The following is a 16,912-nucleotide window of genomic DNA, read 5'->3' as shown; positions in this document are numbered from 1 at the left end:
CTGCAAGACAATGTGGCCTAAATTTTCAAATGTGTGTAATTGGATGTTCAAAAATGTGTTCATCTGACTTGTGCACACAGTTACTACAGTTTGCTTGTGAAAGGTAGGTGTCTAACTGGTCATGTCTTTGGCCAGTTTACTTGATTATCAATGCAAGTGTGGTGATTGTGTGTGCAAATTAGGCACACAAGTGCCTGCACGTTTTTGTTTGCAGAGAGATCTGAAAATGTGGAACAAAATCTATAATACTGCTTCATAAGCAACATTTATCTATATAGAGAACTTTTCTTACTTACTAATTGTAAATTAACTTTTCTTAGTCTTTACGAAGAGTGATATTGAATAACATGAACAAAGAACCTCAAAGGAAAAACTAAAATGCCCCATGGTATCAGTATGGGGGTGGGCAGATCGTGACCTTTTTGAAATGACAATAGAACTTCACTAGTGTGAAATTCACCCCTTGGTGAAGGGCTGTGCACCAGGGTCCTGCACCCCAGGAGTCCCATGGTATCCCTCAGTGAGGTTGTGGGGGCCCTCTGCACCATCTCTATGCTAGAGAGGTGGGTTCTCTGCTGAACGTGAACAGGCCCCTGTAAAATAGTGTGTTGGGAGGGATAGTGGTCCCCATTTAAATCGGGGGCTGAATAGTGGCTGCAGCTATGCACCCTGTCCTCAAATTGGGAAGTGAATTCCTTCCACTGTCAACCACGATGGATTACCCTGTATGAAGCCTGTTTACTCATTTCTTTGTGTATTGAGTGAATGTCACCCACTGTTGACCAGAAGACCCAATGCAGATTAGTGAGATTTGCGAACAGACGACTTTTTATTTAAAGGAGGGGGGGGAAATTGCATCACTGTATGTTGACAAGACAATGTTAGTTCTTCAAACTATTATAAATAGTGTATTAGCGTAGTCATTTTCAGTAGTAGAGTTAGACAAAGTAATAAAATCCTTTCAGTGCCCTGCTACTAAATTTTTGAGAAGGGAGGAGAGAACACCAGTTTGTGTGAGAGAGCCCCCTTCTGCTACCTCTTAGAGGCAACATGCAAAGGAACAAAACAAAAATTTCATGTCTTATAACAAAGGCCTGAACACTGTTAAAAATAAATATTTTGCACTGCTTTTACATTAGCAATATTGATTTTTGTCTAGTATAAAAGTCACTGTGATAACTCAACAACTTGTCAACTGACAGAATCAAGAGAGTGAAAGTGGAGCAACTGAGGGGAAAAAGTCTCTATTCAAAACATTGGGGTAGTGGTTGTGTATGTTAACACATTTATTATAAAACTTCTGTGAATAACAATTTGGAAAGAGAAAAATTTTGTTAATGTTTTGACACCACTGCTCTTCTAAAAGTGTGACAGCTCAGAGTTATAGCTATCCAATATGTTCTCCAGGAAAAAAACAGGAATGACCATTGTTGATATTTCTAAGATTTAAAGAAAACAAGTGGGGGGTGGGGTGGGAGGAGAGAATTAGGCAGCAGAAGCTCATTTTGTTTAAATTCAAGTCCCTTTTAACCTGATCTTAAAAGCCTGCACTTCTGAAGAAGCTGCTCATGTTTGTTCTTGGAGTCTCTCTCTCTCTCTGGAAGTGCGTACACATGATAGGGTTGCTAGGTGTTCAGTGTTTGACTGGAACACCTGGTTGAAAAGGGACCATGGCAATGGTGCCGACCAGGCCTTTAAAAGTCCAGTCAGCAGGGGCTCGGGGCTAAAGCAGGCTCCCTGCCTACCCTAGCTCTGCACGGCTCCCGGAAGCGGCCGCCGGCTCCCTGCAGCCCCTAGACGCATGAACAGCCAGCGAGGCTCTGTGCGCTGCCCTGACCCTGAGGGATGGCTCCGCAACTCCCATTGGTTGGGAACCATGACCTATGGGAACTGCAGGGGCAGTGTCTCCCTGGCTGCCCATGCATCTAGGGATTCTCAGTGGACTCAAACTTTTGTATTGATGACCCCTTTCACACTGCAAGCCTCTGAGTGCAACCCCCCCTTATAAATTTAAAAACACATTTTAAAATATTTAACACTATTATAAATGCTAGAGGTGAAGCAGGGTTTGGGGGTAGAGGCTGACAGCTCATGACACCCCCCCACGTAATAACTTCGTGACCCTCTGAGGGGTCATGACCCCCAGTTTGAGAACCCCTGATCTAGGGGCTGTAGGGACCTGGTGGCCACGTCCCAGCAGCTATGGTAAGCACCCCGAACCCTCTCCTGTCCCACTGCCCCAGCCCGGAGTCCGCTCCTGCACCCCAAACCCCTCATCCCCAGCCCCACCCCAGAGTCCACACCCCCAGGTGGAGACTGCACCCCCTCCTACACCCCAAACCCTTGGCCCCAGCCCAGAGCCCCCCTGCACCCCTAATCCCTGGCCCCAGCCCAGAGCCCCCCTGCACCCCCAGCTGGAGTCCTCACCCCCACACACACACACACCTCTGCCTCAGCCCAGAGCCCTCTCCTGCACCCTGAATCCCTCATTTCTGGCCCCACCCAGAACCTGCACCCCCAGCCCAGAGCCCATACCTTCCCTGCATCCCAACTTCCTGCCCCAGCCTGGAGCCCTCTCCCACACCCAAACCTCTCCTCGTCGGCCCCACCCCAGAACCTGCACCCCCTGCCGGACCTCTCACCCCCCTCCCACAACCCCACCTCCTGCCCAGCCTGGTGAAAGTGAGTGAGGGTGGGGGAGAGTGAGCGATGGAGGAAGGGGGATGGAGCAAGTGAGGCCAGGGCCTTGGAGAAGGTGTGGGGCCTCGGAAGGGGCGGGGAAGGGGTGTTTGGTTTTGTGCAATTAGAAAGTTGATGACCATAACAGAATTGTCTACTGTGAATGCATGCCTAAATCCATGTCCTAGAACTGGCCTAAGTATCAGCGGGAGAACAGCTGCTCACCTTCTCTCTTCCTCTTGGACCATGGAGCATTTTTTCTCCAATCAGGCTTCTCCAGCTTACTGGCTAGAGTAGCCTCCCGAATTTTAGTATAACCCCTGTTCATGGGACTGGAAGACTTTCGCAACAATGGATCCTCTGCTCCTGACCCTCCTTGGCTCCCAAACACTGTATTGTGCAGCATAGGAAGCCCCCATGAGTGCAGGCTCTGAAACCAACCCCAAATTCACCATTTTGTGCAGTGAAATGACACTGGGTTGCACTGCTGGGGGATAGGAATAGAAGTGCCACTGATGTGCATGCTAAAGCCAATATGTCAGTAATAAATAGTGCAATGTTGTGATCAGCTGGTCAGAACTTTAATGGACGTGTATTTTAAAAGAAAGCTAATATTTGTCAACTTTAGTGCCACTGATAATCTTCATTAAGGGCTACTAACAATGTTAAAAATGTATTCTGTTTTTGAGGTAGACAGGCCAAAATGATAAAGATGTAATTCTTCTATAATGGGGAAAATGTCCTGTCTCCCCCCCCCCCCCCCCCCGACCTTTACATAAGTCATACACTTGAAGGGTTTGTCTTTTAAGTTTCTTTTGGGTAGAAACCAGTTATTGAAAATTTCAGACAAAAAGGAGATTTAAAAAAAAAAACTGCATATATATGAGGGGCTTATAATGTGAACTGCTTTACAGTCTTATGAGTGGTCACTCCTGCAAAGGCTATGATCTTCAGCAGGGTTTATGTTGAAAATTCTGAGGGGGAAGATTGGTAAAATTTAGTAAAACCTACTGCAAGTGTTGATATCAATACCTGTTTTATAATAATTTCATACATTTTAGCATTTCCGGTGAGGCTTATTACATTGCCTATATTTATATACCACAAAGTCATAAACATTATGTTAGAGTAGACGTACTGCCCTGCTTTTAGGAATCCATGTGCCCTGTGAGGACAGCAGGTCATGCTAAGTCCTGGTGTAAATTCATTGAAGTCAGGGATGTTACAGTAGGAATGAATTTGGCTCAGCATGCTTAACGGTAAGAAGGAAAGGAAGTGCCTTGTACTTTGTATCAGAGATGCTCCCCTCCCCCAGACAGTTAATTGGCTAGCTCCAGAAGCAGGCAGGAGGCAGTCAGTCCTCATGGACTGGGAGCTGACAGATATAATGCAGGGCCTCTAGATCTGTGCAACTGCAGAATGGAGACATGTTGACTGTGGGTAGGGGAAATAAAAGGATTCTCCTTAGGGCTTTCACAGAATGCTCAATCCTGAAAATCCACTGAACCCTTAAGCTTGTGCTTTACTTCAAGCATGTGAGTAGTTCTAATGAAGTTACAGAAATATTGTGCCTGAAGTTAACGCATGTGCTTAAGTATGTTGCTGGATTTGGGGTGGGGGCTCAGCACCTTGCTACATTGAGCCCAGTACGACCCTGGCATTGGGGTATTTAGCTCAAATAAGCAAAGTTACATATTTGTGGTAGAATATTTAGGGGGTTTGGGGCTGTCCACTTGCTGAAATTCAAATTCCCTAAATTTTGGTGTGAAAATTAGACCTGCTCTTTGAGCAGTTCTTCCACTAGGCCTCATTCCTCTTCCCGTCCTAAAACAAATCACTTCACTCCATTACACAACTCCATGATTTGTTTTTTAATCAATGTAACTAAGCTGGTGCTTCCTCAAATTTCTAATTCCTTATGTACTGGAAAGTTGTACATGATTCAAAAAAACAATAGCTTACCAATTATGTTTACATATATAAATAAAGCATATTTAATTATATAAAATCATGGTACCAAAATTATGGCATAACTATCCAGAACAATTTTTGTCTTGGTGTATTTCTCACCTATAATAGCATTTGAAAGGAACGTAGAAGCAGGTGAAAGTTTGGACCTAAAAACGTTAGTTGTATTCATTTTGTAGACGTGGAAAATCCTGTGAATTATAAGGCCCTGGTTTTTTTTAATAGATTGGGCACACAATTACACTCACAAATTTGCACATACAACTACCTGATTTGCATGCCTGACTGCATGGGAAATTAGACATACAATTATGTCTTAAAATCAGACCCTAAATCTACATTATTTTTAAGAAAGTATTATACAAATCTTACTACTTCTAGGTTCCACAAAAATAAAATGGTCTTTACTCCCTCTGCTGTCCCTGCAAGTCCTTAAGCTGCGCTGACATTGCTGATGCTATTTTATCTTTAAAGTTGTTGGGTTGTTTTTTAAGTCTTATTAACGTTACTCCTATTCAAAACACAAAAGGTAATAATCTGTTTAACAATTTCTTATTTCAATTCTTCAAATTCCTATGAAAATTAGAATTACTTAATGCCTTACTTCAGCAAAAAGGTTCCATAGGACCTTCCCTTTTAGTGGACAGCCCTGATTAATTCCCTTTCTATTTTGGTTTCCTTTGCATAAGTCTCAAATGCCAAATGTTGACCTTTGTGCATTATACTCTTGCACCTACAATATAACCCCATATTAGTAAAAATAGGTGTTTCACAATAGCTTTAATCCAGTGGTTCTTAACCTTTATTGCAGCCTGCACCCCTTTGGTTCTCAAAAATATGTTCTTGCACCCCTTATCAAAAATTGTTGAAGTAGGTCAGTTCTTTAAACCTAGATATATCATAACTATAGAATGAAAGAGAATTATATATTTATTTTAATTTCACAGTTAAAATTTAACACAGTAATCGTTAAAAAATGTATAATGTTAATAAATACATAGGTTTGATGAAACAAAGGAGTTGTACTTACATGCCTGTACTTAATTTGTGTTTTCGATGATTTACCTTCTAAAAAAATCTGGCATGTCTCGCACCCCCAGAAAGGATGTGTCGCACCCCCACGGGGTGTATGCACCCTAGGTTAAGAACCACTGCTTTAATCTGTGTCTAAAACACACAAACTTCAGACCATATCTAGTTGCCAACATACAGACATTGACTTATCCAATGAAGTATCTAGAAAATTCAATGCAAGATTGTACAAATTTTTAAATAACAATACAAAATTAGTCATGCCTGATCAATAATAGAGTGAAATACTGGTCTGATTGAACTCAATGGCAAAACTCCACCTCCATTTTGTGTATAGCACCCCTTCTGACTCCAGCTTGAAAAATTGAAGCATGTTGTTTTGGTTAATTTCAATGTTTCCAAAAATCTTTTGTGCTTTTTTTCCCCCCTGATCAAGAAATTTGCAAGAAAGGATCCAGATGATAGGTGAAAGAGAAAATCCATTTATGAAAAAAATGATAAATTATCAAATCACTGAAGTTAGGATTTAAATTATACTTTTTAAATTCAAGTTTCTCACTAAGTAAATGCGGTGTTTATGAAAGGTACTGGATTGACAACAGGGGAAACTTCAGCAGCATACACAGAAGTGATTTATCTCAGTTAATGGCTGTACAAGCTTCTCTACTAGTATGCCTTATCTCTAGGAGGACACTTAGATTTCTATGCCCATTTAATCCATGGTCCCTGTTTTGAGACCACTAGTTGTGATGTCCACTAGGAAATGGATGAAGACTGAGGCCACCAAACAGCCGTTAGGGGATTTTACTACTATCTTAAGATGAAGTGATCTAGAAATTACTCATTATTCCATTACCAGTCCCAAGAATCATCCAGTCTCCCAATGACAAAAGATAAAATTATCAAAAGCACCTAAGTGATTTAGGTCCCATTTTCAAAAGTGATATAGGCATTTATGAGCCCAAGTCTTCCTGAAAGTCAAATTTTACCCAAAGTTCTATAGTGTCAAGCTTGTTTGACCTGGCACATGACGTATTAGTTCCTCATCTAGGAATAATTATTTTACATTGGTTTAAAGGCCATAAAAATACTGACGTTTGCCATTTTGGACTTTCAGGTATATCTTTTATGAGGGCTGAGACCTGACTTCTCTTTTTGTTGGTCTACATGAGGCTACATCTTAAAACCACTCAGAGATGAAAACTGGTGCAGAATGCAGAGCTCACTTACTGAGTGGAGCAACATATTGGAAGTATATGACATTTGTGGTCACTGGTCTGCACTGAACGCTCCTTGGTCTGTGGGTTGAGTTTAAGGTGTTGATTATGACCTACAAAAGCCCTGAATGGCCTGGGACCAACCTACCTAAGGAATTACCTTTTCTCCTAGGCCAGGGGTGGGCAAACTTTTTGGCCTGAGGGCCACATCAGGGTTCCGAAACTGTGTGGAGGGCTGGTAGGGAAGGCTATGCCTCCCCAAACAGTCTGGCCCCTGCCCCCTCCCACATCCCATCCCTTGACTGTCCCCCTCACAACCTCTGACCCATCCAACACTCCCTGCTCCTTGTCCCCTGACTGCCCGCTCCTGGGACCTCCTCCCGCCCCTAACCGCCCCCCCCATCCAACCACTTGTGCTCCCTGTCCTCTGACTGCCCCGACCCCTATCCACACCCCCATCACCTATCCAACCTCCCCGTTCCCTGACTGCCCCCGGAGACGCTCTGCCCCTTATCCAACCCCTCACCCCCCGCTCCCCATCCCCTTACCATACCGCTCAGACCACCAGGACTGGCAGCCGTGCCGCCGCACTGCCCAGCAGGAGCTCACAGCCCCGCCGCCCAGAGCACTGGCGGCATGGCGAACTGAGGCTGCGGGGGAGGGGGAACAGCAGGGGAGGGGCCGGGGGCTAGCCTCCCCAGCCAGGAGCTCAAGGGCCGAGAAGGATGGTCCCGCGGGCCGGATGTGGCCCGCGGGCCATAGTTTGCCCATCTCTGTCCTAGACCATACTACCACAACTGTGGTCAGCAGAGGCACTTGAGCTGGATCCACCTCATTATAAAAGAGAGGGGGCTGTTGGCAGCACACTCTCTTTGTGGGTGCTGAGACTCTGGAATTTGCTTCCCTTGGTCTAAAATAGCCCAAATTTGATGACTTGCTGGGCACACTGCAAAAGCCAACTACTTGTTTAGGTTTTTGGAGATGTCTGATTAGGCTTCCTAGATGATGAAGGAGGGTTGGTTGCTGGCTGGCTGAGTTCCTGTGGAACTGATGATTAATGCTGCAGAGATGTAATGTAATTGTATGTATTGTGTAATTAATCATTTTGGGGTGCCTAGAGCCTTAGATATGCATCCTTATTTTAAATCTAAATAAATAAACATAAAAATATGGCACGGATGTTGTTAAACCAGTGCAACTCTGTATGAGAACACTCTTATATTGGTTTAACTTGCCGCAGCCCAATGTTTGACTAAATCAGTACAACAACATACCTTCAGTTAAACCTATGTATCTTTTGTGTGTAGGCAAGCCATGACTAAACATCCCTTTCCCTCTCGGTTGCTCAACTTTCAGTCTCTCATTTCTTGTGATGCCATAATTTCACTAATTCTCCATTTGCCACAGGCTTTCATAGTAGAAAAAAATCTGATTTTGGATGTAAAAAATAGGATTTCTTTTTAAATAAATTTTCCTGCAATTTTGTACACATCACAAAGAAGCAAAATAGGCACAACGTCCCCCCCCCCCCCAATACACACACACACTTTGCAGGGCACTTTTAACACCAGTATTCACCCTGGCAACCTTAGTGTCCTCATTGACTTCTCTTTCCTTGTGCTCTCCTGCCTTGCAACTGTTTGACCCAGTGTTATACTATTGAAGCCAATAGTCAAAACTCTCATTGAATTAAATAGGAGCAAGATCAGCCCCTTGATGTTGTTGTTGCTTCCTATACAATATTGCTAAAATCCATCCTTTTGTCTCTATTCCTACTGCCAAAACTTTAGCCCAAGAACTGGTCATCTCTCCCATTCATCCCTGCATTATTCTACGCAAAATGCAGCTGCTAAATTTATCTTCTTCTCCTGTTCTTTAGACTCTGCGTTCCCTGCCTTCACAAATCTCAGCATGGGTTTCCCATCTGGTGCCTGGACTGTGAGCTTCCTCTTGCTTTGCTGCTCTGTTCTGCCCATATCTAACAATTTCCTCTCACATCTAATCCCCTTTCCTAAATTCTTCCCAAGTTTTTCACTATACTGATCCCTTTGGCCCCAATTCTGGTTTGTGAGTCAGCAGCACAAAGGGACTGGAAGCAGTCTCCAACTTGGGAATTCCATAGCATAGGTGTTGAGGGCAGGAAGGATATTCTCAGAGCACTCTGCACTCCAGAGGCTGGCAGAGAGGCCTGTAGATGCCTGTGGGAAGCCACCAAAATTTAGAGCAGGCTTAGAGGCTGCTCTGATGCTGCTAGCCGAGCACAGAATCCCGGTGATGCAAAGGTGGCATTAATCTCCCATCATTCCCTCTCCTGGGTTATAACTCCTAAGAGAACAGCTCAGAATTGAGACTACTGTTTCCTTCACACACTCACATTTTCATGTCACCTTCTACATGCATGTTTGTCAAATCTTACCTCTCCTTCAAATTGCTCATCTCTTGTTCCATAATGCCTCGCTCCTCTAATGACTACATATCTCTCCGTGTGTGCTTTTCTACAACAAATGTTAATGCCTTCAGACTGTAAACTGACCAAGGAATTTCTTTTTCCTTTTTACTATATATTTTATTTGCTGTAACAGCTGTATCCATTGACAGTGCTACATAAATAATAATACTGATTTCTAAGAGACTTTCTGAGTATTAAAATTTACAGTACTATCCTCCTTTTGTGCGATCACAGTGATCAATCTTTTTACAGTTTGTTTTTCCAAGTCGTAGGAATACCACTCAAAATCCCTGGAAAAAGAAATGTTAATAATTGGACTTGACCACTGACTTAAACTGACAAATATAAAACCAGAAGTTTCCGTGCTACATATCATAAACTCATATCATAAACTCATTCCATAGCTCCTCAGTATAGTGGTAAATAGTTAAGAAGTCACTTTACTGATATACTTCTCTTTGCCTTCCACACCTTCTAAGTACATACAAATACCCTTTAGGACTGTCTTGCCGCCACAAATCTAAATTAATTCTTGGTGATTTCTATTTCACTTATCTGTAACTACTATTAATTTTCCTCAGTTAAGTCTACACAATGTAATTGTAAAGCATCCCAGTTATTTATGAGTTTCAGCCCAAAACAATTAGCTGCAATAGCACCGAGACTACTCTTTTCTTCCATCAGTGCTTCCTTCCTTGACGCTCACCTATCAGTGTTCTTCCCTCTCTGGATTATCTTAGTTTGTCCTGTTTTTAATTTCAGCAAAACAGTTGTGACTAACAATTCACTATTAAATGTGTTGCAAATGGCAATCCACTACTCAGATCATAATTGACTGTAAAAAGAAAAATCAAAATTCTGACCAGATAGAGCCAAGTTTGGGAAATAATAGCATCTGTTATACTGCAATATTAATAAGCAATAGCTAAAAAGAGATTGAGTGGGAAAAAATCAAATCTAGCAAATTTAAAGGTCATAAGGCTTGGTTGGGGGTGTTTTTGTTTTCATATACAGCCATCAAATTGATTTAATTGGATGTGGAGTACATATTAGTATATTTCACTTTGTGGTATAGTCAATTTAGCAGGTTTCAGAGTGGTAGCCGTGTTCAGGGCTGCCCAGGGGGAGGGAGGGCAAGTGGGGCAATTTGCTCCAGACCCCGGGACCTGCAGGGGCCCCGCGAGCCCTGGACGAGAATCCCGGCTAGAGGCACCTTTTTAATTTTTACTTACCCAGCGGTGGTCCGGGTCTGCGGCGGCATTTCGGCGGCGGGTCCTTCAGTGCTGCCGAAGACGCGGAGCGAGTGAAGGACCTGCCACTGCGGCTGACTTGGAGCGCCGCACGGTGAGTATGTCTGCTCCCCCGCTTTGCCCCAGGCCCTCTGAATCCTCTGGGCGGCCCTGGCCGTGTTAGTCTGTATCAGCAAAAACAACGAGGAGTCCTTGTGGCACCTTAGAGACGAACAAATGTATTTGGGCATAAGCTTTCGTGGGCTAGAACCCACTTCATCAGATGCATGAAGTGGAAAATACAGGAGCAGGTAAAAATACATGGAAGGATGGGAGTTGCCTTACCAAGTCTGAGGTCAGTCTAACGAGACAATTCACTTAACAGCAGGATACCAAAGGAGGAAAGATAACTTTTGAAGTGGTAATGAGAGTGGTCCATTTCAGACAGTTGACAAGAAGGTGTGAGTAACAGTACGGGGAAATTAGTATTGGGGAAAATAGGTTTAGGTTTTGTAATGACCCCACCACTCCCAGTCTTTTTTCAGGCCTAATCTGATGGTGTCCAGTTTGCAAATTAATTCCAGTTCTGCAGTTTCATGTTGGAGTCTGTTCTTGAAGTTTTTTTGTTGAAGAATTGCCACTTTTAGTCTGTTATTGAGTGACCAGGGCGACTGAAGTGTTCTCCTACTGGTTTTTGAATGTTATGATTCCTGATGTCAGATTTGTGTCCATTTATTCTTTTGCGTAGAGACTGTCCAGTTTGGCCAATGTACATGGCAGAGGGGCATTGCTGGCACATGATGGCATATATCACATTGGTAGATGTGCAGGTGAACGAGCCCCTGATGGTATGGCTGATGTGATTAGGTCCTATGATGGTGTCCCTTGAATTGATATGTGGACAGAGTTGGCACTGGGGTTTGTTGCAGGGTTTGGTTCCTGGGTTGGTGTTTTTGTTGTGTGGTGTGTAGTTGCTGGTGAGTATTTGCTTCAGATTGCAGCCCGCCTCTGTAAGCGAGGACTGGCCTGTCTCCCAAGGTCTGTGAGAGTGAGGGATCTTTGTGACTTTGTCCTCACCCACAACTATTTCAGATTTAGGGACAATTTATATCTTCAAGCAGGGCTTTGGAGCTGTGCTCCGGCTCTGGAGCAAGCTCCAGGCAAAAACCTGCAGCTCCACTGCTCCGGAGCTGCTCTGTGTTCCAGCTCCGTGCTCCGCTCCAAAGCCCTGTCTTCAAGCCAGTGGGACTGCTATGGGTACCCGCATGGCCCCACAGTATGCCAACATTTTTATGGCTGACATAAAACAACACTTCCTCAGCTCTCGTCCCCTCATGCCCCTACTCTACTTGCACTACGTTGATGACATCTTCATCATCTGGACCCCTGGGAAGGAGGCCCTTGAGGAATTCCACCAAGATTTCAACAATTTCCACCCCACCATCAACCTCAGCCTGGACCAGTCCACACAAGAGGTCCACTTCCTAGACATTACAGTGATAATAAGCGATGGTCACAAACACCATCCTATACCGGAAACCTACTGACCGCTATACTTACCTACATGCCTCCAGCTTTCATCCAGACCACATCACATTATCCATTGTCTACAGCCAAGCTCTAAGATACAACCGCATTTGCTCCAATCCCTCAGACAGAGACAAAAACCTACTGGATCTCTATCAAGCGTTCTTAAAACTACAATACCCACCTGGTGAAATGAAGAAACAGACTGACAGAGCCAGAAGGGTACACAGAAGTCACCTACTACAAGACAAGCCCAACAAAGAAAGTAACAGAACGCCACTAGCCGTCACCTACAGCCCCCAACTAAAACCTCTCCAGCGCATCATCAAGGATCTACAACCTATCCTGAAGGACGATCTCTAACTCTCACAGATTTGTAGACCACGAAATCTTATGCCCAAATAAATTTAAGGTGCCACAAGGACTCCTCGTTGTTTTAGTCAATTTAGCAGTATCTCAGGAAAGGGTGTTTTTCTCCATGGGCTCTGTAGGAATGCAAACATTGTAGAATGTTTCTTTCAACTGGTTAGCTTCAGAATATGGTACCCATTTATCTATGCTTCACAAATACTTTCCAGCATTTTTTCCTATATTGCACTATAAAATGAAAATTTCTCCTTTGTAAAGCAAATGAAAGTTATATAAGAACTTAAAATAGCTTTTTGCTTTGCTTAAAGTTGTGTCATTATTGTCAGGTTTTCCAAAAGGCACATAATTACAGAACAATTAGATATCACCTTTCTAGAAGTTCCTCTTATGGTAAATAGCACTGGCTACTTTGTTTTTTTGTTTGTACAGTTCAGTAAGTTTTGTGTTTCAGTGACGTTGTAAATGAAGGATTGTTTTCATGGCTTACTGTTTCTTATGACCACTAAAGTGAATTTATTGTGAAAATGCATATAGTTGTTTGGAATGGTTTGCACAAACAATGACAATCAAAGAATAAATTCTAAAATCTGAGGAACAAGTAAAAGTCTTAAACAAGAAAAAAAATAGAAAATTCTACAAAATATCACAAAATTCTACCCAAAAAAAGGGTGTGTGTATTTCAGATTAGAGCCATTTGAAAATCTGGGATTTAACTTTTGTGAAGTGTAAGTAATTTATTACAAGTTTTCCTTGCTCTTAAACTTCAGGCCATGGTTTGAAAAACTTATTAGTCTTTCGTTTGTACAGTACTAGTTATACACATCATCCTGAATCAACACGTTTTGGAACACTGAGAATTGAATGAATTGAGCTACATTGTATCCATAAAATATCCCAGTATTTTGATGTAATAAAAGTTCCCAGCCCATCTCATTTAAAGATACTTTGTGCACTGTTATTGAATTAGATCTCAATCCTGCAAAGGGACCTTGCACATGCTTAGCTTAAATTTATGCACCATGAGTAGCCCCAATTGGGGCCTTAGTTTGTGAGATGATACTTGTTTTAATACAAGAAACTATGGTTTTGAAATATAACCTAAAAATTGTTAAGATAAAATTTATTTACTTTTTTGTGTGTAAAAGCTGCTAAGTAATAAATGAGATGTAATATTAATCTAGTTTCAGAGAAGCCTTTGGTTTCTGTATGTTAGATCAAAACCTGTCAAATCTCAATTAGTTTTAGAAAGTGGTGGCAAAAAAAGAGAGCAATGTTTAAAGTGTCTCTCTCTCTTTTAGAATGAAAGTTATTGCAATATATGTAGTTAATAACACATTTACAATTTCCTTAATTTAATTTTAAATCTTCCTTCTTCCAGTTGTCCCAGTTTAAAACAGCTCTATGATTTAACCTTAAGTCTTAAGCTGCGTCAACCCTGGTCTTTTTCCATGAGGAGCAGTTTTAAGTAGGGAGGTTTATTATCCAAATCTAAAGTGTGACCTACTCCTAGAAGTCCAAACTGTAAAAGGAAGTTCTGTCAAGGCAAATGAATAGTTTGCAAGAAGGTGGTGTTGCTATTTTCCAAAGCCAGATAAAATACGGGTAACTGTTGCAATACAATAAAAGAAATATCAAAACCACCCAACTCTCTCAAAAGATTTTAGCTACTCATCTTTCTCTATTCTGTACTCTTTACAAAGGGTGTGGTTACTATTGCTCTGTGCACAGTGTGATCACTATTGCGCTGTCCATGGTGTGAGGTGTGAATGTTATTGCTGTGTGTGGTCACTCTTGCACTGTCCATGGTGTGATTGCTACTTCTGTACATGGTCACCACAGCTCACTTGTGGTAACTACTGCTCGGTGTATGCTGTACATTACTGTCCTATGCATGCTGTACAACCTGGTCTCTATTGTGGCAGCTCAGCGCAATGCTTGCTTCAGATGTGCTTCCAAACACTATGATGTGCAGAGATGCAAACAGGAGGCCCATCTCCCTATACCCAAAAGCCATCTCTGGCCTCCCTTTCGTCTGTCTTTGTGGGGCCAACCCCTGTGCCTGATGCTCCCACTCCTGGACATGGGGAGAGCTCCCTGGTGCAAGGTGTGTGCACCATCACTAGGGCACGAGGTAGTGTGCTCACTATTATGAGGTCACGTGATGTAGTCACTTCTGTGTCACGTGGGCGTATGCTCACTATACTCGTGCCCCCGCTCCAGACACAGCGGCGAGGCCCCTCTCCTCCCCTCCGGGCAGGATGTAGTCCCGGCTGGGGGTGGCGGAAGGATAAGCAGGCGGCGCCAAATCCCGCTGAGGCCCCAGCCGCAGGGCGCGGCGCCTCCTAGCGGGCCCGGGGTAGATCCCGCCGCCGGCTCCCCCTCTCGCGAGAGCCCCCCCCATCGGCAGGGTTATGTAACCTGCTCCCCCTCCCCCTCCCCTTAAAGGACCCGCACCCAGAAGTGGGATGGGGTCTAGGCGAACAGGGCCCCATTGGGGCTCAGGCCCCCTCCCCCCCGGGGCGCGGCCCCCTCCCCTCCCGCTGGACAATGAGTCCCGTATGCTAATGAGAGTATCGCGTCACTTCCGCTCTTTCTCGGCCGCCATCTTGGCCAGGGCAGGTTCTGGGCAGGAGGGACCCGGCTGTATTGTCTGCAGGGCGCCCAGGGAGCCCCCCCCGGCCCGGAGCCTGACACCCCCCCCTCCGGGGACCGAGCGCTGTGGAGCCGCCACCGCCCCCTCCCCCCGGGACCTGCTCACCATAGGCCACCCCCACACACACTCACCCCCCCGCCATCCAGCCCCCTTTGTCTCCCCCGCGCCGCCGCCGGCTCCGCTCCGCCCGCCCGCCCAGGGACCCGGGCGGCGCCAGGGAGGCAGCTCCGCGCACCCCCACCCCCAGCCAGAGGTGCCGGGGGAGCGCCCGCCCTCCTCTGCTGAGGAGAGCCCCAGGCAGGTAGGTGAGTCCGCGGGTCCGAGCCGGGAGGGGGCAATCCCCACCCCCCGATCCGTGCAGCGGTGCAGCTGCCTTTACCCGTAAGCACCGGGGCAGAGCCTCTCCTCAGCCGCTGGGCAGGAGCCCCGTGCCGGCCCCGCACAGTGCAGTGTCCAACGCGATGCCCGCTGCAGGCGGGGGCTGCGGAGTTTGCGGGCAGCTCCCACCCCTCTCCGCAGCTGCACACATGTGGCAAAGACTTGCATGCACTGAGGAGACCAGTTCTTTCTCTGTGCTCTGGCCCGTTCTCCCGCCTGAACCGGCTGCAGGGACCGCTACCGGCTTCCCCTCGCCTTTCCCGGGGCCCGCACGGCAGATGCAGCCCCAGCCTCCTCCCTCAGTCCTTCCTCACCCCCGGCGGCAGGGGCTGCACATGGATGTGCCTCGAGGGTGGCTTTCATTGCACGCTCTGCACTGGCGGCGGTGGATGGTGGGGTGAAGCGGCTGAGATGGATCAGTGAATGTATGGATCCATCACATCTAGCATCTCAGAGCTGTCTTTAACATGCCGCCTGCCTGGTGAAGGTCCCTAATGGCAGAGTTGGCGCTGGAGAGTGGCCGGAAAGCAGTGCTGGCTGCGGTGCAATGAATGGAGACTAGAGCAGCCTCCCCCCACTAGCCGGGGTGTCTGTCTGCTGGAAAAGGCGCGATTCATGACTGGTCCCCTGAGTAGCGGCTGCAGGCTGGAGTAACATTCACCCAGCCACTCATCCTGCTCTTCCTCTCTCCATCCCGGGTCATAGCAACTGTAAGCCATTTCTCAGACAAAGGCAGGAGAAATTAAGCCATAAAATGTTGCTTGCTGCCTCTGCCGTTCGAAGGTTGCACCCTCCTCACCCATCCCATCATGTTGCTTTTCGTTCGTGTTTGCAGTCTAAGTGGTTTTTTTTTTAAAAAGCACCAACATGAATGTGACTCCCATTTTTGTATGTGTTGGGGTTGGATTAAAGCTATATTGTTGCATCTGGTTTATGGCCATGGAAGAAAAATACCAGCTCCCACCCAAAATGCACCGCAGCCAATTCGGTGGAAAGGAGCGATGAGTGTTCAAGTCAGTAGGGGGCGCATTCTCTACACTGGGTAAGGTTGCTGCAGAGAGGGGGAAGGGCCCCAGATGCGTAGAGAGGAGCTGCTACACAGCGCCTTCTACAGACCTGGGAAAATGGGCCTATCACTAAGTGCTCAGTTGCTCTTATGAGCTGACAGCAGCATAGTAAAGGATTTAGTGAATAGAGCAGTGATTTAGAGAAGAATCTGATCACTTCAATATGTTTTTTTGAAACTACGGTGACCAAATTGTGTTCTTGGCATAAAATTCTCAGTGCCATTCCCGATACTACTACTACTATGTACTTTCATTCAGTTCATAGGCCTTGATCAACTCTGTGCCACTATAATAATCTGAGATCACCTTTGAAGTTGACAGAATACTTGTGTTCAGAGATCACA

General features: G+C 45.2%; 1 protein-coding gene and 1 long non-coding RNA gene across 11 annotated transcripts in view; one reads left to right on the top strand and one right to left on the bottom strand.

Moving 5' to 3' along the window:
* Positions 1-7,705: 7,705 nt before the first annotated feature.
* LOC135975348 (uncharacterized) lies at positions 7,706-14,978 on the bottom strand. The gene is made up of 2 exons (XR_010592282.1): positions 10,920-14,978; positions 7,706-10,796 (listed from the first exon to the last, which is right to left on the bottom strand). It is a non-coding gene; the product is annotated as an uncharacterized LOC135975348 (long non-coding RNA).
* Positions 14,979-15,066: 88 nt separating this feature from the next.
* Positions 15,067-16,912, top strand: part of ADNP (activity dependent neuroprotector homeobox) — a 42,258-nt gene continuing 40,412 nt past the window's right edge. For 6 of the 10 annotated variants that reach the window (XM_065565993.1, XM_065565995.1, XM_065565989.1 and 3 more), the window contains exon 1: positions 15,067-15,424. The gene's annotated coding sequence lies outside the window, so the exon portion shown is untranslated. Of the gene's footprint in view, positions 15,429-16,912 lie in introns of all 10 variants that reach the window. The other 4 variants (XM_065565983.1, XM_065565987.1, XM_065565990.1 and 1 more) reach the window with 3 other exon arrangements.

The sequence above is a fragment of the Chrysemys picta genome, chromosome 13 (assembly GCF_011386835.1).
Source record: "Chrysemys picta bellii isolate R12L10 chromosome 13, ASM1138683v2, whole genome shotgun sequence".
Taxonomy (NCBI): Eukaryota; Metazoa; Chordata; order Testudines; family Emydidae; genus Chrysemys; species Chrysemys picta.
This window is presented reverse-complemented; position numbering and strand designations above follow the sequence as displayed.